We start from the raw sequence: 25865 nt of genomic DNA on the forward strand, positions 1-25865 counted from the left end.
CCAGGTAGAACTGGCACATGCCCGTCAAGAGTCGGACACGTTAAAGGCATAAGTACAAGGTTTAGTGGCTCAGCAAACCCCTTTGGAAGGGCCAAGTGGGTCTTCTGCAAGGCCCAGGGAAGTAGTTTCTAATCAGAATGCTACAGTAATCGTGCAACCTCCCAGCAGTGTACCATTGGCAGCCCCTGAAGGTTTTTCAGGAGATCCTCGCAAGTACATGATGTTCTTGACTCAATGTAGATTGCATTTTCTTTGTAAATCTACAGCTTTTGAAACAATACAGGCTCGAACTGCATTTGTGATTTCTTATTTAACGGGGGACGCAGCGGCGTGGGCTATGCCACTAGTTCAAAAAGATGACCCATTGTTATATACTTCGGATGCGTTCCTGGCAGAGTTTGGTAGATTATTTGATCGCCGGGAGGTATCTTTGGCACAGGATAAAGAATTGTTGAATTTGAAACAGGGCAGTAGAGATCTTGTGACTTATGTGACTCAGTTTAATAGGTTAGTGATTGAGACAGAGTGGCCTGTGGAGAAACAGACGGTTCTATTCTATCAGGGTTTGAAGGATGAATTAAAGGATGCCATTGCTCAGGTAGAACCGCAACCAGGGACATGTACCGCTATGATTGATTTGGCGTTAAGATTGGATCACAGAATGAATGAGAGAAAAGGAGACAAGAAAAAACCGGAAGTGACCTCTTTTGTGAGACTGGATAAGATGAAGGGAGGCAGGGGAAGTGAAGTGGAACCCATGCAGATCGGTAGTGTTAGAGGACCCCTGTCAGTAGCAGAAAAAGAGCAGCATAAAGCGAACAAATTATGTTTGTACTGTTTAAGAGGAGCTTATCATTTAATAAGAGTATAAGGAGGGGGATGAGTGGAAGACGGCTTTCCGAACCAAATTTGGGTTGGTTGAATACCTAGTGATGCCGTTTGGTTTGTGTAATGCCCCAGCAGCTTTTCAATTTTTTATGCAAGAAGTATTGCGAGATTTCATTGACATTTTTGTTATTGTTTATATTGATGATATTTTGATATACTCAGATTCGCCTGAACAGCATGTACAACATGTTCAGGCAGTGTTGCAGCGTTTACAAGGATACCAATTATGTGTAAAATTGGAGAAATGTGCTTTTCATGTAAAACAAGTGGAGTTTCTTGGATATCTGCTGACGCCATCTGGTGTGGTCATGGACCCTAAGAAGGTACAGGCTGTCAAAGATTGGCCATCTCCACAATGTGTCAAAGACATCCAATCCTTTTTGGGATTTGCCAATTTCTATAGGCGCTTTATCAGTAATTTTTCTAAAATAGTTACGCCCATTACACAATTGCTGAAGAAGGCAGTCAGTTTTGTGTGGAGTCCAGAAGCAGAGAGGGCATTTAAGGAATTGAAAAAGGCCTTCACTACGGCTCCGGTATTAAGACATCCAAACACGGAAAAACCGTTTCAGGTAGAAACGGATGCAAGTAATATCGAAATAGGAGCCATATTATCACAAAAGGATGAGGAAGGGGTTTGACATCCCGTAGCCTTTTTCTCAAGGAAATTAACTGATTGTGAACAGAATTATTCAATTACTGACAAAGAACTGTTGGCCATTCGAGCTGCATTCTTAGAATGGAGACATTATCTATTGGGAGCGAGACATCAGGTGGTGGCCGTAACTGACCATAAGAATTTACAATATTTCAAAACAGCACACACCTTGAGTCAAAGACAGCTCCGATGGTCCCAGTACTTTAATGAATTTCATTTTGTAGTAACATTCAGACCAGGGAGTACAAATGGGAAGGCGGGTGCATTATCCCGGCAACAACACATAGACAAAACAATAGGGGAAGTCAAGACCATTATTTCTCCAGTGAAAGTCATTGGGGCAGTCACTAAACAACTAATTGACCAAATAAAGCATGCAGTTTCATCTAGACAATTGCAACAATGGAAAGACAGTCATCCGGCACATACGGTGCGAGATGGGTTACCCTATCATCAGGGTCATTTGTATTTACCCACCAAAAGGTTGCAAGAAAAAGCGATGTTTTGGTGCCATGGATCTCCTTTGGCGGGGCATGCAGGTCATAAAAAGATGAGAAAAATGTTGGAAAAGTATTTTTGGTGGCCTACCCTAAAACAGGATGTGGTTAAATATCTGTTACAGTGTGAAAATTGGAACAAGGCTGAGCATGTCAAAAAGAGAGGGTACTTACAGCCACTACCTACACCAGAGAAAGTGTGGACTCACATTTCCATGGATTTTATCACAGATTTACCACCAGATAACCAGTTTGATACCATATGGGTAGTGGTGGATTTCTTGTCCAAACAGGCTCATTTTGTTCCATGCATTGGTATTCCCGGGGCAGGCAAGTTAGCTGAATTGTTCCTACAAAATGTTGTTAGGTTACATGGGTTACCAAAGAGTATTGTTTCAGATCGAGGATCACAGTTTACCTCTAGATTTTGGCGTGCCTTCTGTCGAATGCTAGGAATCAACTGTGCTTTGTCAACCAGTTACCATCCCCAGACTGATGGTCAGACTGAAAGAGTTAATCAGACTTTGGAACAGTATTTGAGAGGTTTCTAGGAGATGGTAAAGAGTCCTGGGTGCAGGCACTGTGGTTGGCGGAATTTACTTACAATAATACTTTTCACAGTTCACTGGGAATGGCACCTAATGAACGTTTGTATGGACAGGAACAAAATATGATCCCTGAACAATTACCCGAGGTTGAAACCATGCCAGTGTTACAAGACAGAAAACAGTTGCTTCTTGCATTTAGACAGAGAGCACGCACAAATTTGGAAAAAGCCAAGAAAGCCTACAAGAAACAAGCTGACAAGCATAGGCAAGAGAGCCCACAATATAAGATTGGGGACAGAGTGTGGCTTTCAACACAGAATTTAGCTTTGGTTGGATCGAGGAAATGTATGCCTAGATTCATTGGTCCCTATGACATCGTTAAGTGTGTATCAGATACTGCCGTGAAATTGAGTTTGCCAAAAACTCTGCCAGTACATCCGGTATTTCATGTATCTCTGCTTAAACCTGCAGCTCCGGAAGTAAAGACAAAGCACCCTCCTCTTATGGTGAAAGAAGGACATTTGGAGTATGAGGTGAAACGCATTTTGAATGCTAAAAGAGTGAAACAAAAACTATGGTACTTGATCCAGTGGAAAGGTTATGGATTGGAAGACTGCTCATGGGAGCCGGCAGAAGCGGTACATGCACCGCAATTATTGAAACTTTTTCATAAAAAACATCCGCAAAAACCTGGTCCTGGAAAGAGGCCTGGGAGGGGAGGTAATGTGAGGAATAAGGGCTGGAAGAGCACAGGAGTCACATGTTTTGTCTCTTAATCCTTTTTGGGCTAGTTTTGGAGGCAAAGACTACAATTCCCAGCAAGCCACGGGAGGTTGGTAGTTCTGTGCACAATCAGGAAGAAGGTCACGTGCGCGTTGCCAGCTGCAGTGATTACAAACAGCATAAAGATCAACGGCGTGTGAAACAGGTGTGGCTTATTACGAATCCATGAGCGGTTGGCGTGAGGAGCATGTCGGCGAAACGCTGAGGAAACCATGGACGGCGAAGCTCTGCCCTAAAGCTACACGAGGTTTCAAGCGTTCTCTTGCACTGAGTTGCATGCGGAACTGCGGCAGCATTTTCAGCGTGCTACTAATCCTCCGAGGAGTCCCACGGGGCCCTCAGAGCTCAGATAAGTGTAGAAGGCATTGCGGGGTGAGAGCTTATGATGCATATGTTTTCTCTCGCATGAAGCTGATACTTGGCAATCACGGAAGGGCTGAATTTGGGAATAAAGCCATTGGTTTTGTGTAATAAGACACTAGGACCTTACGGAACATTTTTGCGGCATATTCTCTCGAATACAGTTCATTAAGGGTGACAAGAGTATTCACTCTCAAGGGGTGATGATGTGTATTAGTTTGTCTGGTTAAACCGCAAGGACATGCATTTATGTGTTTATGTATTGCAGTAGCAAGCTTGCCCTATGGGCCATGTGTTTCGTTCTTCATTGATGGGAGAAGTTCCATTGTCCTGTGTTCATCCCGCTTGCTACTACATGTGCATGTTTTGTGCTCTATGTTTGTTCTGAAGTCAGGGGCATACGTATTAAGGTGTGTCCTGATCTATGTTACTGGGTATTCATGTAGTCAATGTTACAGTGTGTCAGGAACTAGGATATACAGGTATATGAAAGGAAGGGTTTTTCCCCAGTGCTTCCCCCTACCTATCCAACTTAGGTTTTGTCCTAACCCTTTTCCCGGTTTCCCTAACTTCCCCTCCCCATCCACAACCTCTCCCTAACACCTCTTCCCCCGATTGGCTGCCACGTGGTGTCCTGTGTTACACTTCAGGCACCTGTGCCAACCACGGTGGGAGGGTCGAATTCATTCGGCTTCTGTGGTTCAGGGGAGAGTGTCGATTCTCTCCTCCAAGTAAGTGTGTGTTTTGACATAGGATTCCCTTCCACAAGTTCAACTCAATTCACAAAGTCTCTGGGTTCTCTTCCCCAAGAAGCCAGCTCCTCTGGCTTCAAAACTACAATCAGTTCAAATCTCTTGGCGTTCAATAATACTTCCAATTCACAAACTGATTGTTTCTTTTCTTCAAATACTTCAGCACTTATTACACAAATCAGCTTCTGTATCTTGACTTTCCTTGGTTCTTTCCAAGTAGGGGCTACTCGGTCTAGGCGCAGTTGTCAGACCGCACTGTCCACCTATTACAGGTCTCACAACTGATAACCATTGGCACTTTGTGATGCTTTTGTTTTCCCTGCCAACACAGGTTTTCTCCCTGAAACTGTGTCAGTAATCAACATTCACTTAAGTTTCTCCTTGGCAGTCTCTGTGTATTTCACACAATTCACTCTGCTCATCCTTTTTCACCACCTTGCTTTCACATTGTCCATTAATGCTCATCACTATCTTTTCTTTAGTTCGGTATTCAATAATACTTGTTTCATTTCAAAAGTACTTTGCAGCTTGTTCGGTATTCAGAATTCTTACATATGGTCTCCAACCCAATTATTATAATGTTCAGTTCGATCAGTATTTTCAGGTGCCCAATTCCATCCCCTGAAGCACCCCGGTATGAATGTTCCCTTTCTCACTGTCAGAACTCTGTAATTCCTAACTGGAGATCTGCTCTGGCAGTTGAACCCGTCGTGTAGCCGACGAGTTCTGTCTGCCAATGTACCTCTCAGGGATGTAGAAGAAATCACCTGAGAAGTCTATTGACCCAATGATGGATGGACACCACAGGATCCGGCTGGCCTGCAAAGGAAAGTCAGCGTTAATACCACAATGTATGTTGAGAAAACAATATTCAAGACAAGAGGTTTTGTACCTTATGCCTAGAAGGAGTTTTCGCTGTAACTGGTTTAGAATTTCTGTAACTGGCGTATCCTATGAAAAGGATAACACAATGATTTAGGAATGTGGGTTATTTAAACAGTAACTGTAACAGTAGCATAAACAGTGCCGTAAGTAAAGAAAACACTATTACCAATGGTAAAGGTGTAGAGTTCCGTAGAAAATGTAAACATCCAGAATTAGGTCAGTGATGAAAAGAAAAATGCTTCTCCTAACACCCGCCGGCACGAGGACACCTAACAGAGTTCCAGAAGGCAGTCCAAGTCCAAACGATGTGTAGAAATGCTCCTCCTAACATCCGCCGGCACGAGGACAGCTAACAGAGTTCCAGAAGGCAGCCCGAGCTCATGCGATGTGAAGAAGTTCCAGTATCGGTGAGATGGAGGAAAATTAGTAGGTTCCGATGTGAGTGGAGATTCCAAGAACGGACGGGGGGGTTGAAGCGCGATCAACTACAGGATAATGGTCCGAGGTCATGAAATGCAAGGATTCGTAGTTGGGTGGATTCCGAGTCGATAACAGTGCGGGCAGAAAGAAGTACAAAATCGGGAGATGTTGCAGGTCAGAAGCGTACCAATAGTCGTAACGGGGCTTTCTTGAATACCAGACAGACAAGGAGCAAGACAAATGGATTACGTGAAACGTAGCTGGGCCGTTAAACAAGAAAGCAAAACATCACAAGATTCAGTAAGGCCATAGAAAACGAATTCAGAAGTAGTGAATTCACAAACAGGCAGAATGAGTAGGAAAACACTGAAATCACATGACTCTGTGGAACACGGTCTAATGTGAGAAAACACATGACCTAATGAACGTGGAAGGACCGCGTTTCCACGGCAAACCTCAACGCTGCCGAACAGAGACACGGCGAGTAGTCGTGTTTGTTTGTTTGTTTTATTTTATTATTTATAATGCGCGAGCATACCCAGGGTTATCAGGGCGCAGCCGTTACAAGAATTTGGGAATACGTAGGCAACGTGGACTGGATGCACTATTGGGTGAACCAGAGAGAGAGGTAGCATAAGAACCTCCTGCCGGGATATGTGTTCTCGCTCCCCCCCGAATGTCTGGGCCGCTGCAGTTTCCTGACACTCACACTCACTGGCGTACGGTCACTCCTCTGGGCATCTTCCTTCTCCTCTCTGGCTCCTCTCGCTCCCCTTGTGCGTATCGGGAGATATGGCGAGCAGAGCTCGCCACCTTCGAACTTGCTGCAGCGACCTGCAGAAATTCTGATTCTTCTGTGTCCCACAGCTCTGGCTGTGAACACACAGCACAGGGGACTGCAGGTGCCTCAACCCTCTCATGGCCCATTCGTGGCCCGGTGTCTCTCTCACCACTTTGCAAAACATAGAGTCCTTCCAGCTGTCCCCTCTACAGCCTGCTCCACGTCTCGCAGCTGCGTCCTTCTCTCCATGTGGGTTCCTCCTTCTCTCTTGCCGGTCTGTCATTTTATGCACCTGTCGCCTCTCAATTTGTTGCAGGTGGAAGTCCTCTACCTGACCACAGTTGAATCTTTCAGTGGGACATACCTGGCCATTGCAATGGTATTCCTTCATAGTCTTCTTCCTCGTCTCAGTACCAAAGTGCTGTGAATCAATATGGTATGATAGGTAATTTATAACATGCTTAATACCCAGAGGTTTCTTAGCACGGACCCAGGGATCGAACCTGTGTTACTCCATGTCGGCTTGCTTCAAACGCGAGCAGGTTTCCTTTGATCTATCCTCCCGAGACCCCTGAGCTATCCTCCTGAGACAAAAAGTGTGTATAACTCCTAGTTGCCTCTTCCTTGTCCCAGTCTTAAAGGAATATGATTGTGGGACAGTTGGCGTGTGTGAAACAAGTAAAGACTGACAGTAACCTCCAAAGGCAGAGGGGGTGGGGGTTTATTCTGACAGAGGCAAAGGGGATACCATGTCTCACCCAAAGACATCCTCTTCACACTCCCCATGGTGCTACCTCTCAGGTAATCCCCCTTCGCCTCTCGACCCCCAGGGTCCGGAACAAGAGCAATGGCCTTTCCCTTGCCACCTGAGAGGAAGATCCAGGAGGAGTAGATAGGAGGATGCCATTAGGTTCCTGACAGTGCTTCTTTGGGATCTCCAAAAATGACAATAACACTTGATCTTTCTCCAGACCTTTTGATTGTATACCTGATTTGAAGATTATTTATTCAATCTGGGTTACCCTATGCACTTTTTATCAAATTGGAACATCAATGGCCATATCAGTTTTCTACCAGTAATAATTTGCTACCACAAGGTTCCAAAATAATATTAATCTGATCAACTTGATTATTTAATGCACTCCTGGGAAATACTCTAGTCCAATATATAAACCAATCTTCTGGTATAATAGCCTGATATGATGGTGAACCCCATTGGACAGAGCTGAGAAGTTGGAGCTAGGTCATCATGAGAAGTTGAGATTGACTGTTGAGGAGAGGCAGGTCATAAAACACCAGAAGTGGTTAGAATAAGAACTGAAGTGGAGGTGCTTGGGTCGAGCTATTATGAGCAGGAAGACCCAATAAGGCAAGTGTGGAACAAGGAGGGAGTAGAGGTAAGACCCTGATCTGAAGCGGTCAAGCCCACTATCGGAGGAGAATGTCATATGGTAGCAAGGAGCTTCAGTTATGAAGAGGGCTTGAGTCAGGCCCCCAAGCAACACATGTGAAAGTCCTTAATAATATTCATAGCAGTAGTAAGAAACTGCAGAGGAACCCCATAACCCAGAGATCAAGAACCAATCCAGATGAGCGGGACTGGGAATAAACATTTGCATAATCACGTAGTAGCGGACGAGCATAGTGAGTGAGCATTAAATAAATTAGAAGGGTTCAGAGGGTTTTCCCCATGAGAATTTATTTTTAAATAATGGGTTTAATGGTGCATTGTACAGCACAATTTAGGAGACAATTGGGTACAAAAATACAAAGTTTACAAACAGATTTCTAGGATAAGTCATGAACAATCGATTTGATGCAGAGTCACCAACAGTGCACAGGAGCATTTTCCAATACAATTTCATGATGCCTTTTCACACTACAATGCAAACTGCAATTGTAAAAAAAAGTAACTTAATGCTGAGTGCGCTCATGCATGTCCATGCTGGTTAAACCAATATATGCTAGTATGTACACATAAGAATGTACTAGTGTTTGCTTTGACCATATTACCAGTAAAGATACTATAGGAAAACATGTCCATACTGGCAATTGAAACATGTCCTGACTGGCTGCACCGTGTTGGCTGGTGAGGCCACATAGAAAACTCTCATTATCTTGGCTTTGCCCTTAACTTCAGTTTAAGATGGCATGCCACAGTAATAAAACATGTCTGTGCTGGAAGAACAAATTGCAAATGCCCACACCACCCATATTATGAATACACTTCATGATGGCTTTGCCCTTGCAACATAGTTCAAAATGCCATGCCATAGTAAGAAAACCTTTCCAGTAAGAACACTTATATTGGCTTTGCGCTTAACACCAGTATAAAATGCAATTCCTAATAAGAAATAATGTTTCATCTTGATGCATAACTACTACTGCATGTAAGAATATTCATCTTATTTGCTTTGCCCGCCATGCCACCCGAGAAAACATTTTAGTGCACCAATACCCCCTTAAACCTTAAACCTTCCACGCAAACACATTTTCATCCACATTCACACCAGCAGGCATGTGCGCATTTTAAGCCCCAGAACAAAAATAGAAAAATGAATATATTGCAGTGTTACAAAACTGATAACTGGCAACATGGGAGCTGTTGCAGGGGGCCCACTGGACATGAAAAAGTTGAAAGGATGTCCCTGTCACACCTCAATGCATTTTATTTAGGAACCCCACTGTGCTACCACACATATTTCCCTCCATTGAACTTTATTTTCCTGCTTTTGTGGGGTTGGGTAGGAAGCTGGTGAAATACCCACACGGCACTGCTTCCAAAGCTCATCAACTTGAAAAGAAATACGTTTTTAGGTAACAAAAATAATACTGCTTTTTATAGACTGTTCAAACCTAGAGTGTTTCCAGATTCTGCAGTAATGGATGACATTAATATTACTGTATTCAAAAGTACTAATTTTTGTTAACTTTAGAAGGATAAAAGTGTGTGTTGGTCATATTGGGAGGCTATCCTTTGATTACATAACATTCTCTGCAGTTGTCACATTACCCTCCTTTGACCTATTTATTAAGATTGCATCCCCCATCCATTACATTCTCTCCCAAAGAATCAACCCCAGAAACTCTCCCTTCTTCCAGCAATCCACACTGGAGCAACACAATGCATGTAGTGTGTTACGAAAAAACAAATAAATCAATGAAATAAGCATCAGCTGAAATCCCATATCTACATTTTACATGCAAATTACTTTCGAGTGTGCACGTCCCCAATGAAGTAACAATGATTTCTAGATAAAAGAGGGTGCCCAATAGCTTCCAGTTTTTCATTGCACACCCTCTGCCATTCTCACACTTTCTAAGACCTTCAGGATCGGCAAGAAGTGGATGTTTTCAGACTTAAAGGAGAGAGTTAACTGATATTAGCATTGAAGCTCCACTAGAATAGTCTCATTACAATGAGTAATGAAGTTAGATGCCATTACACAAGTAAGTTTGCCACTACTCCACCATCTCTGAAGTTAGCGCCTCTTCCAACTTTTGAAGGGTTAGCCGTGCCCGAAATGTTAGTTGCACCCCTATAGCACTCTCACACAACCCGTTCTAAAAGGACAGCAGCCTACAAAACAGAGTACTTGTCTAAATAATGAAAGAACACATAATTTAAAATAGATGCATGTCGTTATATGCTGATGTGAGTCTCATCAACGTGCAAGCGGAATACACTGCATAATCCCCATTGCAGCAATGGGAACTATGCAGTGTATTCCGCTTGGAGATTCGTCACAAACCTCCAGCGTGTTGTTATGCATGGTTTTAAGAACATTCAACTAAGAACATCAAAGCAAACTTGAATTTTAAGCATATCAAGCAATTAGAAAGGAATTAATGGGGATCGAAGGGCAGGAAGCAGGTTCCGACGAGGAAGAGCAGATCTGGGTGTGTATTCTAACAGCAAGGTCTCTCGGCCATACGATTAGTGCCTTAAAGTTGGTGGAGGCATTGTTGACGAATACAGAGACACAGGACCAACCTCGGAAATAGCTGTTGTGTGAGAAATTAATTAGGGAATGGAAACTGTGGCATAAGTATTGTATGAAAAAAAACTTATGTTATGCTAAAGGTTTATGTTAAAGGTTGAAAAATAATTAACCAATAAAATATTTTTTTTTAAAACAAATAGGCTATTAGAGGTTTTCAAAGGGTGCTTTATTGTGTTGCTCCTTTTAACAGTCACAGATTTGCAAGGTGGCTGGTGGCCTTTCAGTTGGAAATTCACCATCATGCATAAGAAAGGCTATGCTGCTGATGACAAAAGAAATGTGTTGTCAAGCTCATTATGGCACTGGCTGCAGAGCCAGGGACGCAGCCTGTGTGTCTCAGGGGGGCTGTGAGTGTGACTCTGGGAAACGGGCAGAGCAATGAAAGGCAGTCGCAGCCAGGCAGCAGTAAATATATGCTTGGGTCGGAAGTGAGGGACAGCAATGAACCGACCCTCTCTCCTGACCCACTAGTCTGGCCCGACCTCCCGCTCGCATTCCCCGCAGTAGAAATATGCTCGGGTCAGGAGAGAATGACGGCACTGAACCATCCCTCTCTCCCAACCCACTAGTCACGTGGCCCAGACATTCTGCCTGAATTTATCCCTCCAGTACAAATATGCTTGGGGTCGGAGAGAGAGACGGCACTGAACCGTCCCTCTCTCCCGACCTCTTATACACTTGCCACCCTCCGACCTCCACCATTACCTACCTGGCTGCTGGCAGCAGAAGAAGGTAAAAAAGTAATTCTAGGCCTGGCGGTTCACCCAGCTAGCAGCTCAGTCCAACTGTTGAAGCTGGGTCACTGCTGCTTGGCCTATGATTACGCATAGCGAGAGCACGTGCAGAAATGAACGGCACTGCTGCTCAATGTGCAGGCATGGGCCAAGGCTCTGCCATCCAGTCTACTGCAGCCTGCATTAGGCAGTGCTGCGAATCGATTGACTTCTGCTGTACCTATACTTTTACTTTAAAAAGGAGCCCTCCAGAGAGGTTTCTTTTATAGGAATGGTAAGAGAGAAAAGAAAAGTAGAGGAGCACCACTCCCATCCGCCCCCCTCTCACTTCGATCACTGCCCAAGACAGACAAACTTTGATACTACTCACGACTTGTTGTGCAGACCCAGTGACACAACTGCAGGAGTGGCAGTGTTATCTTGAGACTTAAGCCAGAGGAGTTCCCCAAGTGTTGTAAACTGCATCTGGAAGCCTTAAGACTGTTGAGCTCTTACGAAGAAATCTAGTACCTTTTTGTTGTTAATAAAAATCATTTTGATAGTGTTCAGTCTGTCAGTGGCCCCTACTTGGATACATAACACGGAAAACATTGTGAACATTCTTAACAGTATGTGGTGCCTCTTAGTCACAAGCCTGTATGTGTATCCTTGCCAAGGTTTACAATTTCCTTCTCCCTTTGAAACACCACTGGTAGCTGTTTTCCAGATGGCGCCTTATGCAGTGTTTCGTTTGTGGGAGATGAAGTACCTGCCAGATAGATGATTCCTTTGTAAATTTGAAAGGTACATTCTGTTGGGAGGGACAGGTCATTATGATATGCATTGCTAGTTCTGGTTCGAGAATGCTAACACAAGAGGAGGTTGATGGTTGGAGCAGCGGCCATGGAAGGAGCATGACGTGCTTCTGTTGGGGATATGATACCAACTACTGAAGTAATACATTGTTATGTGAAATCTGTTGCCAGCCTCCTCCATATCACTACAGTTATTCCCACTATGAACCTGCTTAAATGCAACATTTTAAGGGTGGGGAACCGAGTGGGGTGAATCCTCTATTTAACTCTTGCAAGGCCGACTTCACAGTGTTGTGGTCCCTGGCCCCCTGGTTCCTTTCCCCCACCTCAGACCATTCCCAAACCTAAAACATTGGACTTAATCATAGGGGCAGGACCATTGAAGAAAACCAACCCCAAGAGGTGAGTCATACCCTGTGAGGGAGGAAACCCCAAAGAGCAAAACTAACCCTGGTAGAGAGGCACAGGATGGAGTGTGTTACGTAGTGAATGTGCTTACACGCATGCGCGAGCCTCGTTCCGGCTCACGCATGCGCTGTGTTAATAAACGGAGGACCGAGACGGTAGTTGCTGCCGGGACCCCATAACGAGCAGACGTGTCTGTGAGTCTTCTTACTGTGTGCATGCTTGCTGTATGGGGCAGCCTGGGGTACCTCAGGGAACCACAACATTGGCGATGAGGAGGTGTTGTGTATGTGTACAAGATCCCAAACACGTGGCATACATCGGATGAGGCGTCTCCTCACACAACGCAGCTCCGGATCCTACGCGGCATGTTGGCAGCCATTTTCTAATAACAGGCGCGACAGTTGCGGCCCATGAGGGTTTTTGTGCGCTGTCCGCGTATTCCATTGGAATAATTTTTGGAACATTCACGGCTACCAGCCACACTGTGCCCGTGATCTTGATAACGTGGAGGTGTTGCCACACACTTCTCCTGCTCAGACTGGTCCAGATGACTGGGGGAAGTTCTACAAGGAGGAAAGGCAGCCCAAAAGACTGGGTGACATAGTGATGTGCATGAATATTACTGCATGAGTACCATCAACCCTGGAGCAGAGTCATCAAGGTCAGTGGATGCTTCAGGCAACTGTGATGTCGTCTATACCTGGAAAAAGTTCCCTGGAAGACGCTGGAGTGCCAACTTAGTCATCGAGCCAAGTGAGTGCGGTGCACACCATTGTGAGAAATATCTGGCTTGAGGCCTCACAAAGTAGCGTGGGGTGCCTGTGCGGCCTGGAAGGACGGGTGAGCAGGATGGAGCAGCTATTTCCCCGGCACAGATACCATGCAGACAGCAGGGCACACTGGCGCCCATGTCAGAATTTGACACTTCAGCCCCCCATCCAAACTTGGGCCTAAATGGTTTGGATCAAGAAACTTGAAATGTTTTTCAGGGCTACTGCTGAGACTGAGGACGATGCAAAAGTAGCCACTCTGCTATATTCAGCAGGGACGGAAGTTCACTGCATTTTTGAGTCATTAAACCTGCAAGTAACAACCTACGCAGCTGTCAAACTAGCTCTTCAGAACCACTTCCTACCCATGGGAAACGTGCACTATGACAGATTCGTAATGTGCACAGAAAAACAGCAGAGTGATGAGTCCCTGGATCAATTCTGCGCAAGATTGAGACAACTGGCCAGCACCTGTCGATGGGAGAATGAGGAGGGCATGGTGCGCAACCAAATCATTCAAGGGTGCAGTTCCGGGAAACTGAGGAGGCAAGTTCTTAGGGAACCAGGACTAACGTTAGCACAGATCCTAGACACTGGTCGTGCCCACGAGCTTGGGGAAAGCAGGGGAGCTAGGATGGATGCTGCGGTCCGCCCAGGGAAGAGCGAGGAAGCTTTCGCAGTGGGAAGAACCACTCCTCCCAAACCACGATGGGGCCAAAAGCAGACTGACAGCCCTCCCGTCCATGGTACTCCGCAGTCATGCCAATACTGCGGGTATGATTTGCCACATGTAGGTGAGTGCCCGGCGAAAGCAAGAGTGTGCAGAAGATGCAGCACGCAAGGAGATTATGCCAGGGTGTGCAAGGCTGTGGCTCCGGTGGCCACTTCCAGAGGACCGGCAAGAGTGAGTGGGGGAAACAGGAGGTCCAGAAATGAATGTAGTCACTGTCGAACAAGGCATACAGGAGCTTGACATAGCGGAGGAGAAAGAAGATGATGAGGAGGTATTCTTTATCTCCAACATAGGCACTGGGCTAGGAAAAGGAGACAGCCACGTGCATAGTAGGCATAGGGGGGGTACCCCGATGCCAGTTTTGACAGACACCAGCACATCTGTATGCGTCCTGGCGACAGAGCACTATGAGGCGCTCCCCGGCCCTCCCGAGCTCGAAACATCCAGAGCAAGGATCTTCACCTTTGGGGCAGCACGCCCTTGCCCATACAAGGGGGCTTCGTGGCACCGGTCACCCATGGACAAAACATGATCAAGGCCAGATTCTTCGTGACCGACGTAAGCCCCCACTCCCTTTTCAGCTGCGCTGCCTCCGAGGCCCTGGACATTGTACACTTCACCATGTCGGTGTACCAATTCAATGAGGAACGCCTCTTAGAAAGATACGAAAACCTCTTCCAAAGGGTGGGTAAACTGAAGGCTGCACCAATAAGACTACACATCGACGAGACAGTGAGGCCCACTGCTTTGAAACACAGAAGGATACCATGTTACGCCTCGGCAGGCCCGCAGGAATGTTATTGCCCTCCGTAAGGGTATGCGTCATATTGCAAACCCATTCTACGCCCACTGGCAACTGCCCTGGAAAATAGTGGCTTCGGCTCACTCCGCAGCACTCTGCGGCAAGTTTGGACTACAATTCCCAGCTTTCCGCCTCCCGCTGTCAGCTCAGAGGCGATGATGCATGAGCCTCGGTTTCGTCCAGTTCCGCCTTCTCCTTCCCGATTTAAACCTCGGAACCGGGCGAAACACTGCTTCTGATTAAAGTTACATCCCGGTATTTAGAAGTTCTGTCTTCAATCCTACTTTAATTACCCGTGTACCAGATCTGTTTCCTCTTTCACAGACTGCTTTTGCCTGCCGCTTTTGGAAAACTACTTACCCGTGTACCAGACCTGTTTCCTCTTTCACGGACTGCTTTTGCCTGCCGCTTTTGGAAAACTACTTACCCGTGTACCAGACCTGTTTCCTCTTTCACGGACTGCTTTTGCCTGCCGCTTTTGGAAAACTACTTACCCGTGTACCAGACCTGTTTCCTCATTCACGGACTGCTTGTGCCTGCCGCTTTTGGAACCTTGTGATCACGGCATCGGTAAGATTCTTCTTTTCACCACTTGCTAACAAGCACATCTCCTGTACTCATTGTACCTTGCTGCTGAACTATATCACCTGCAACACTCCAACTCAATTGTGTCCTTTATTGTTGCAGTTACCATCCTCTTTCCACAATCAGACTTCCATTGGACATTCTTCAGTAGTGCACAGGGACGCTTTGCGGATAGTGCACCTACCTGACTCTAGTGCGGCCCTCTTTCCGCCCGGGTTCAGTTTCCCTAACCAACCTACCCATTTGTTATTTTGCACTTCCGTTTTCATGAACTCTTTGGACATTACAGACTCAACAGCACATCAGTGGTAAGGGTTTTCTTTTGTATGATTATCCATTCTCCTTAGCTAATTGACAACTATAGTCAGGATAGGTTACATTCTCCTCTCTTACTTGTAGGTGGTTCCGGTTGCCTTGAAACAAGGGGAGGGCATAGTTCAGGTACTACTAGAAAGAAGTATCGAGGGAAAGGGATCTTTCTTAAATTTCCAATTGCTCACCTCTTGTTTTTCCTTTACAGCTGGGTTCTTGGCGGCGTGTCCTCCCCACCCTTTTGAGCGATCAGTCCCTCTGCCTGGTCCTATCCAGCAGAGAGTCATATCGTTAAAAAGGTCTTGTGCCCTCACAGAGAGGAGGCTAGGTTGGAGGCCCCGACCCAGCTCTTCAATCAATAGTTCAGTCCTGTGCCTTCCGGCCACCGATTTGATATACTTCCCGTCCGGTGAGTAACATACCATTTCATCTAAGAGCCCAGGTTGAAAAGCAACTCCAGATGTTGATAGATATGGGCATCATAGAGAGGGTGGAGGGACCTACCCCCTGGGTATCCCCGATTGTGGTGGCACCAAAACCTAAGCAGCCCGGAGCAGTCCGCATTTGCATTGACATGCGCCTACCTAACGCCGCCATAAAAAGAGAAAGACACCTCACGCCGACGCTAGACGACATCATTGGCGAGCTGCAAGGGGCAAAGGTGTTTTCCAAATTGGACTTAAGTTCAGGTTACCACCAATTAGAACTGCATCCAGAGTCACGCTACATTACTGCCTTCACCACACTTGAAGGGTTGTACCAGTTTAAGAGGTTGAGTTTTGGTGTGTCGTCTGCGGTCGAGGTGTTCCAAAACATCATCAGGCGAGCCTTGGCCGGACTGAAGGGTGTCATCAGCATGAGCGACGACATCCTTGTCTTCGCGTCTTCTGAGACGGAACACATGAAGCAACTGGAACGGGCAATGGTGGGGAGCCAGAGCCCTTAAAGAAACCATGGAGTCTGCTGGGGTCTACATCAGAGCTCCTGGACAGAACCAGAGACCAATGAGGAGAAAAAAGTGGTGCGGGACTGCTGGGTTGAAATAAGAAGAAGCCGGGGAAGAAACTGAAGGAGAGCACTTGAAAAACAACTCTAGTCTGGTAAAGAGATTCACCAGAGAGAGAACAAACATTCTGTGGTTGGCTCACACCTGAAGGGGAAACTAGAGCCTGTGTTGTGTCAAGCGTATACAAGAGAGCAGAGCCGGTAATGGACTATGAATGAAAGAAAATCTCAGCTGTCAAGATGTCCACGCACAGAAGGCTGGCGACCACAATTACTGCAGCCTGACAAACCCCAGAGCAAAGGGGTGAAAATCTGAAGGCTTGCCCATACTAGAATGCTGCAGTACAAATCTTCCACGGGTGCTGCACGAAGGACAAGTCAAAAAGCTTGCTGAGAGCACTGACTTTGTGGATCACGAGGAGGTGGTATAAAATTAGCGATTGGGACATGGGATGTTAGGTCATCTGTACTATTTGGTCCATTCTGTCTCCTGACCTTGTTATCCCTAGACTGCCCTTCTGTGTTTGTTTTCTTGCTAGGCCCTGTAAGAGTGTTCACAACAATGTTCCCAAAAGACAGTTCCCCAAAGAACACAACAGCCTTCAGGATAAAGCTAGGGGGAATACCAATATCCCTGGAGCCTTGCATTCCCCAACATGGATTTGGTTCCACCCCTTCCCACAACCTGTAATTTTGTTTTTGTTTTTTAAACTCACTAACCCAGCCATCCTGATGCATATAAAATGTTCCCTATGGACAATCATCTAACATGTCCTACTGTTAAGTAGGATAATAAAAGGTGTTGGATTGAAACTTTAACTCTCATGTGTTCTGTGTATTCATGTCTTTGTAACAAATGGCGCCCTTGATAGGGTCATAGAATTTGATGCCCGACGTTAGCCTCAATGGCAGAATACCAGGCGTAATGCTCCTACCACCACACGTCATGTTTCCGCCAAAAAGGACCCAACTCTAATACCCATCCCAGGGAAAGGCAGACTACAGACAGTATGTGCTACAATTTTACCCGTGAGCCAACCAGCCAACATTCTAATCCATAGTTCTAAGTGGGCAAGATGAAACAATAAATTCAGTAGTACCCATTTATATTTATTTCTGGGGAAAGACAATGCACTCATAAGCCATACCTTTGGAATGGGCCATTGAGTTTCCTAAGTAGTTGTGACCACAAATGATCAGGACACAATTGCCTCTCTCACTAAAAAGTTCTACCCGCCCTATCAGTGTGTAGAAAGGGTAGCCAATTTTTAATATAGAGATCGTATCATACCAAGAAGACCTTCCCATCATAAATGGGGGAAACTGAGGGAAATAAGTCTCTGGAACCTCTGGGCCCTATATCCAGGGGAGTCCTCTTACATCAGAAACCATTCCATCTATAGCTCAGGAGAAGGGGAACAACCCAAAATGAAGAGGAACCTGACATTGGACCAAAACCACTATGGTCATTTGAACACCTAAACGAGAACTGTTCTGGGTCTGAACAGATTAATGCCCATCCAATGGAGGAATGTGGGACAATTGCTGATACATGGCAGTCACCAAGGCCCCCAGGGTAGTAGCATCTCCCCCTCCAGGGGGAAACTCCTACACTCCTACATTCATGCTACCTAGAGTCAGAAAGCAGAAAGAGTGTCATTCGTGTAGAGCTTTTAACCCCTAGGGAAAGAGTGGGCCACATTAAAACCTGTGCCCATAATCAGCTAAAAACAAAGAGATAGACCTGTTTGCCCATAAGCATCCAGTACAATATGAATAATAGCTAGCGGAAGTAACCATCCTCCCCAACTTGCCTGAATGATTGCTGCTGGGAATCTCTTTTGAAAAATATGGCTGTTGACTCCCAGATGCACAGGATATCAGTTCCCATATAGTCATCAGCAGCCTTCTTGCCAACCAAAAAGTGTGCCAGTTGGAAAGTGGAGAGGGTATGTGAAGGTTGCATTATGGGCACAGTTTAGTGAGAAGACTCTGGAGGCCATGGAAAGCCAACGTGACCCCCTGGAGGAAAATGTAAGGAACTCATGGTGGCAACAGTAAAGACAGACACAAGTGATAACAGTTTAAGGGTGTTTATTAAACTGCTTGAATGGGTGAGAAAAACGCCTAATTTAAACCTAAAGGTAAGATGAGAGCAAGCAACAACCCTCAAATAAAAATAAGGCAGTCCTAGTGGCATTGTGTCAAATAAAAAGGACCTACTAAACAAAACTATTGCCAATCCTTACTACTAAGTTACAAAAAGAGTGTGGGATAATTATTACCAGAAAAGAAAGTCGTGTTCACAAAATGATAAATCAAGATGGTTTGGATGGGTCTCCCTACCCCACGTTTTAAGCATGGGACAAGGCGGAACTTCTGAGCACGGCACACTCCTGGGCCTCTCCAGCACAATGTTCACTATTCCGTTCAACGATAACAGGGCCTTCAAGGGCCAAGTCTCTTTTTCTACAAAGTCTTTTGCCTTAGAAGGCTGGCTGGACCAAAACAACAAACAAACAAAAGTTCCTTTGGTGATCTAACCCCTTGAGCAATTGTTCTTCGGCCCTTGAATCTCCCTCTGCCGGGCTCGGATCCTTCTTGTAACGTGGGCATCCCTCTGTCGGGTTCACTATGGCCTTTCACTTTTAATTTCAGCACAATGTTCTCGGGTGTACCATATTTCTATACCAGACAAAGAAAATCCATGGAATATGCTAGAGTTCCTGGACATCTCTCATCCCTGTTCTCTCCGAGGTCTTAACAACATAGAACCTGGACAAAGAACAGGCATATCCACCTCGCATAAGGGAAGGGTATGTGAGAAACCTGAAGGTGTCTGCAGGTGTCTCACCCGCTAGTCCCCGGGGGTCTTTCATCCAGGTGGCCAGGACACAGCCATTGCTATTGGAACCAGTTCCTGGGGGTGGACCAGTGCAGAAGGATCACCTGGATGGGGGTCTTCGGGGAGTGGAAGTGGGACACTGAAGGGTGAGACGCAGTATCCCCTTTCTTATAAAACCTTTTCCCCATCCTACCAGGTAGGATACATAGAAACTCAACCCCCCCTTTTCTGTCACAAACACTTTCTCACAAACAGTTAATCGTGAGCGACAACGGACTAACACCAGAGCCGTATACCTGACATGTCCCAACACAAGGGTCAGGCAGAGTCAGGCAATTACTGATAATTACACACACCTGACTTCCATCACACTTCCCCACACGGATAAAAGGCAGAGCACGAGAGTACACTCTGAGCAAGGCAAAACACATGAGGAAGCCTTAAAGCCAGGTACCGCATCGATCCTGCCCTAAAAGCCTCCACTGTCTTCCGGTTGTTGCACAGATCAAATTCAAATTCCTCTGCATCATCCACAAGGCTGTCTGGGGTGCCGGAGACCACTCTATCTGCAACTCTCTCTTACCAAATACTCTCCTTCTAGACCCCTATGCTCCTCTGGCACCAACTCTCTGTGTGTAAAGCATTTTGCTAAACAGAGAGCAGGAGGCCACTCGCTTTCCTCAGCTGTATCCCTCCTCTGGAAGAGCCTCCCTCTGCATCTTGAGCAGGACCTTCTGAAGCTCGGAAATCACCTCAAGTCTCTTCTCTTTTCCTCCTCCTTCCCTTCTTCCTTCCTCTGCTAACCCCACAATTGCTGTGATTGGTGTCTTGGACCCTTATGAATCCTCTGGGCCTCTGATCATTCACACCCAATCTCCCCAGCATCTGTCTTCCTTCAGCACTTGCCTCTGCACACGCTGCGCACTGGAGGGACTTGAACTTGTGAATCATTGAATATCAGCCAGTAGGAAACTTGTGGTTGTATGACCTGTGGTGGGTGGACTGTGATGGGTGGACCGTGTGGTCTAACAACTGCGCCCAGGCCAGTACGTTAACAAAAATCAACTTTCTTAACATCAAGGCATAATTCACAATCAAGATACGTGGTTGCTGGTTGCATGCCCTGTGATGGGTGGGCCGTGTGGTCTGACAACTGCGTCTAGACCAGAAGCCATTACAAGTTTGTCAAACAGCAAAGAGGAGTCCCAAGACTTCTACGATTTGTGGACTTTTTGTTGCAACTTTGAACTTGAGAAGGGAGACCCCTAAATCTTCATTCTGATTTAAACTGTGATATCAGCTAAGCCACAGAAGATAACTTCAGAATTTGTACAACTTTGCTGAGAAGAGATTATATTGGAATTGTGTTGAACTTGAAGAAGAGAACTTTATGGTACTTTAAGGTACTATTTGTTGAACATTTGCTTAGGAACACAAACTTTGGTTGAGAGATTTGTTGTAGTTGTGAGGACAGCATAGGTTTTTGACACAGAGAGATATTTGCTTTGGACTTCCTGACACAGTCTTCCTTTAGATTTCTTTAGGCAATTAAATCCTGTCATAGTATAGGGTTAGTTAGGCATTACACCATCTTGATCTTTAATAAAGGTATTGAAATTACACTTTCATTGTCTTTGTCATCTCTCTTGATACCATGTCTCGCATATGGTGTCAGGGGTGAAATGCAGCTTAGCTGAAACCAGTTGGGGGACCCTACAATATCAAAAGTTGAGTACTCGAGTTCATGATCCTACGGTTGCCAGAGATGGCTCCATTGGATTTGATATTTGCAGTAGTAGAACAGAAACCATTGCACTGGGAGAGAGAAAACGTATCCCAACTGACATAGTCCTAATATCACCCCCTGGGATTTATATACGACTTGCACCCAAGTCAGGGATCGCCTAGAAGTTTTGGAGGCATGTCCTGGCTGGGGTTATTGATCCAGATTTTAGAGGAGATGAGAAACTCGTGTTATATAATCATGGGAAGGAAGTTTTCCAAATCCAGCCCAAAGATAAAGTCGCTCAGGGAATATTGGGGAGGGCAGTATTTCCCAAACTCAAAGAAGGAAAGGAGAAAAGGGAAGCGACAGAGGTACTTTGGGGTTTGGGGAGGCCGATGAGAGACCCCAAGCTATAGTAACCCCTCCCTCGAATGAGGTAGAACCGGATGTTCTCCCTGACCTGGCCTTCGCTCAGAGGAATGATCCACTATTGGCTGAAGCATTTTTAAAAGTCCTACCAGAGAGTGAAAGTCGGACCACATGTTGACCGTTTCTTTTCTTGAATTCTGTTCTTTTGTGTAGAGGTGATACCATGGCTGATGGGGTAAATAGAACACAATTGATTATCGCAAAGGTCAGAAACGAGTGGTCCTGGAAATAGCACACACACATCTAACCAGGGGACACTTAGAACAGACAAAGATTCAGGCCCATGTTAGTACTAAATTCCATTGGCCAGAGATCCATGCAGATATAAAGAACTTCATCCAGGCATGGGATATCTGCCAAAAGACTAGTAGGCATATACCACCATAGGCCACTTTGAACCCACTGCCCATTATTGAGATCCCCTTTTCCTGAACAGGCATGGACGATTGGGCCCCTTGAAGCTTCAAAATTGGGGAACAAATATATTTTGGTCTTGGTAGACTATGCAACCAGATATCCTGAAAGTTTTCCTCTGAGAAACACCACACAACAGCAAATTCATAAACATCTGTTGCCTTTCTTCTCCTGTGTTGGGTTTCCAAGGGAAATATTGACTGACCAAGGTTCACATTTTAGGAGTAAAGTCATGGGAGAGGTGAAGGAGTTGTTACACATTACCACCTTACAGACCTCTGTGTATTATCCACAAACGGATGGTCTCGTACAAAGGTTCAATACAACTTTTAAAACTATTTTACGAAGGTTAGTGGACCAAGATGGAAAGAACAGGGACCTAATGATTCCTTGGCCCTTATTTGCCACCAGAAAGACGCCTCAAGAATCCACAGGGCTTTGCCCATTTGAATTGCTCTATGGGTGCGAGCCTAGTGACGTGCTGGATATGTTAAGGGAAACCTGGGAGGAAAAAGAGGAGACCATGATACCCCTTTCCCAAACAGCCACCAGGCTCAAAGAAAATATGGCTACTGTTAGATCTATAGTAAACACCCACGTGTGCAGGGCTCAAGAACATCAGAAAACCTACTACGATACCACTTACCATACCTTGCGCTTCATTTGTGGATCACCATTGAGCAAAGACACCACAGCACCTACCCCACTGCCCTCTTTTTTCCTGCACTTGCACGTTCTGAATACTCACAAGGCATAGTAGGTTTGGACGTCCCTCCCCTCTCTGTATTTTTTGTATTTAATTGTAGTGCTATCCCATGCTCCCTCCCTGCTGCCCTGTGACCGCTTTGAAACAGAATGTATTACCTGTATAAGCGCCTAACAAGCAAACAATAAATAAATAAACATATACAGACCCAGGAGCAGATGGCTGCACAGCAGGACCACAAGCACAGTGCCTAAAACTGTTTGCACTCAAATGGCCTTGAAGGGCTGCACATCACATCCGTTGACCCTGGAGAAGACTACCAATAACAATATGGAGGTCAGACGACCTAGACTAATGGATGCTGAAGAGCAGGCCCAGGAGTCATGGGTGCAGTTAATTCCTATGATCAGATTTGTACCCGACTTGATTACAGACTATTTCTGAAATTAGGGTTCAGGAACATAATAGGACCAGCACAAGAGCCACACAATTGGAGGATGCCTTGACCCTTGAAGGGCACAGCACAAGGAAGCACCAGGTTGACTTCCTAAAAGCAGGTCAAAGATAACTCAGGTGGAGCTGACATGATCTATGCTTTATGGTGACCTCAGTTCTGCCTCTTAGGGATGGTGATTAGTTGCTGTGGTCATCATGCCTATATTTCATATCCAGCAACTAGCCATTACACTTGTTGCTGCTCTTACACATCTTCTATGCTTTTTCTAGCGCCTGGGTAAAATTTTGCATATTTATCAGGACATAATAAACCCAGCGTCCCCTAGCTATAAGACTGTTCCACTTATTAAATAGCACAGATTAGTGCATATTCAATATTGTTTAATGTGTGTGGGATAGTCCAAGCATATTCTTGTGTTATAAAAACAATCACAGTGGCAGTTCAGTCATAGCATAGGCCTAACAAAACGATTGCAAACATTATCATTGTGTATATACAGTTTTGATGGGTTAAAAATAGATTTTTTTTTAAAAAGCACACATTATCGCCCTTCATGTTACACCACATGCTCAGTTTCTAAATGCATGGGACAGGACATTTCATTTGTTACTCACATCAATGGAGAATTTAAATAAACCACTTACGTCCTTGTTGTCAAGAACTGTTCATGCTTCTCTCCCCAGTCCCCTTTCCCTCTGTCCGTTCTGCTGCATGACGCACTGGTACCAAATAAAATGCCATTCTTGGTCTGGTGTATCTATATATCATTGATCTTATTTCAAAATGGCAGCTGTAAGATCAAGAATACCAAGCTTGCTTAGCTAGGGAATTTTGGGATTGGAAAGGCATATCTTAACAAATTGACCTATTGGCATATGTGGTTTAAAGAAAGTCAGTTAAACAGAAAGTCAAGGAAGCAGACTATGCTACTTACTGTCATTTTCATTGTGAGCAAACAAACAGACCGGCAAGGGAGTGAATCGCTTTGCTAACATTATTCTGCTTCCGGTTGATTACAGCACACATTGTGGTGATCTGTAAAGGTGTGCAACCTTTGTAATACACATTCTCACTAAACATTGGGTATGCACATGACCTGGATATCCTAGCCCCTTTGATGAGTAGCAATTAACCCTGGAGATGGATGGGGATGCATATTGTATTCATACATCAATATTCAAAACGACTCAGGTAGTTTGGCAAAAGGAAGTCACTTTTAATGTCAATTATCTAAAACAGGGAGTACAACGAACATCAGCACTCGCTCGATCCTCTTACTCAACAAATCTTACAAAAAAACAGAGGTTATATTCTGAAAACTCGTCATCAGTGACGTTTTGACCTGCGTCATTACCAACATCATCCTACGTGGCAAACTACAAAAATCTATTGAAGGAAGTGATAGGCTCTAAGTGAATATCTAAGTATATGTTCCATATCAGTATAGAACAGTAAATGGAAGTGATAGGGTACTTAACATCAGGTTGGGCAACTAAGTCCTCCCCTCAAAATGGCCACTATGAAAGTCACTAAATACATGATGTCCCTTTGGCTATACAAACTTTAGGACCCTTAACTATGCGGTCCTCTACAATTGGTTTGCTTCTAACCCCCATCAGCACTTTTGCACCTATGTCTAGCAGCATGCAGACTGAACATCCAGGTGCTGGTGAGCTCGTCTTAACACTAGCTTCCCACCAATTAGCATATTAATCCATCATCACCTCAGTGGTCTAATGTCAATTAGTGCTTTGAAGCTCGGCCTTGAGCTTGTACTCTGATCTGAGAAATTTAAGTAGTGTGGGCACACTCTGCCCTTGTGCGTAGGTGTGACCTCATTCGTCCAACTTCATTCTTCCAGGTGACTGGAGACCATGGAATCAAGCTTTTTAGTGCTTTAAAATATTATTTTCTAATAATCCTCTGATGTCTTTTGTTTTGTTCATGCCTTCTGAACAGGAGTTCTGTTCTTTCACACAATTTGTATCCAATGTTAGCTCACTCCAGTTTGATAAGACCTACTCTTTCTGCTGAGATTCACTTTGTAATTCAATTTGCCTTTTGAACTGCGACACACTGAAATGAGGCTTTCTTGCTGCTGTCCATCACTGCTATAATGCATTGTGGAAACATCCATCCTTTATTTGTCCATATGCATATATATATATATATATATTGGCGCTTGCCGCAATCTATTCACTAAAAAGCTAGCCTCAAGATTACCTTGTCTGCTTGTGTTTCTCTTGCATCTGTACACATATAAACTTGCTTAATATCTTCATCTGTTTCTTTGGGATAAGCTTCTTCATCTTGATCCCAAGATGTCACTTATCCTTGGTGTTTTCTTGATGCCTTATAGAATATCTGCATTCTCTGGTCTCTGCATCTCTTCTGTGTGTGTCGGCTCAACCCTGTATGACGTCACCATTCATCCTTGCCATTTATCTGCTCTGCTTCTTCAGGAAGCTCATTCAAATGGCCATCATACTGTCTTGTATGCAGGTACGGTATTCTTAAATGGGTACCTTGCCTCCTAGATTCTCTTAGATATTGGTACTTTCACTCTGTA

Source organism: Ambystoma mexicanum, chromosome 7p, assembly GCF_040938575.1.
Source record: "Ambystoma mexicanum isolate Mex_15411 chromosome 7p, UKY_AmexF1_1, whole genome shotgun sequence".
Taxonomy (NCBI): domain Eukaryota; kingdom Metazoa; phylum Chordata; class Amphibia; order Caudata; family Ambystomatidae; genus Ambystoma; species Ambystoma mexicanum.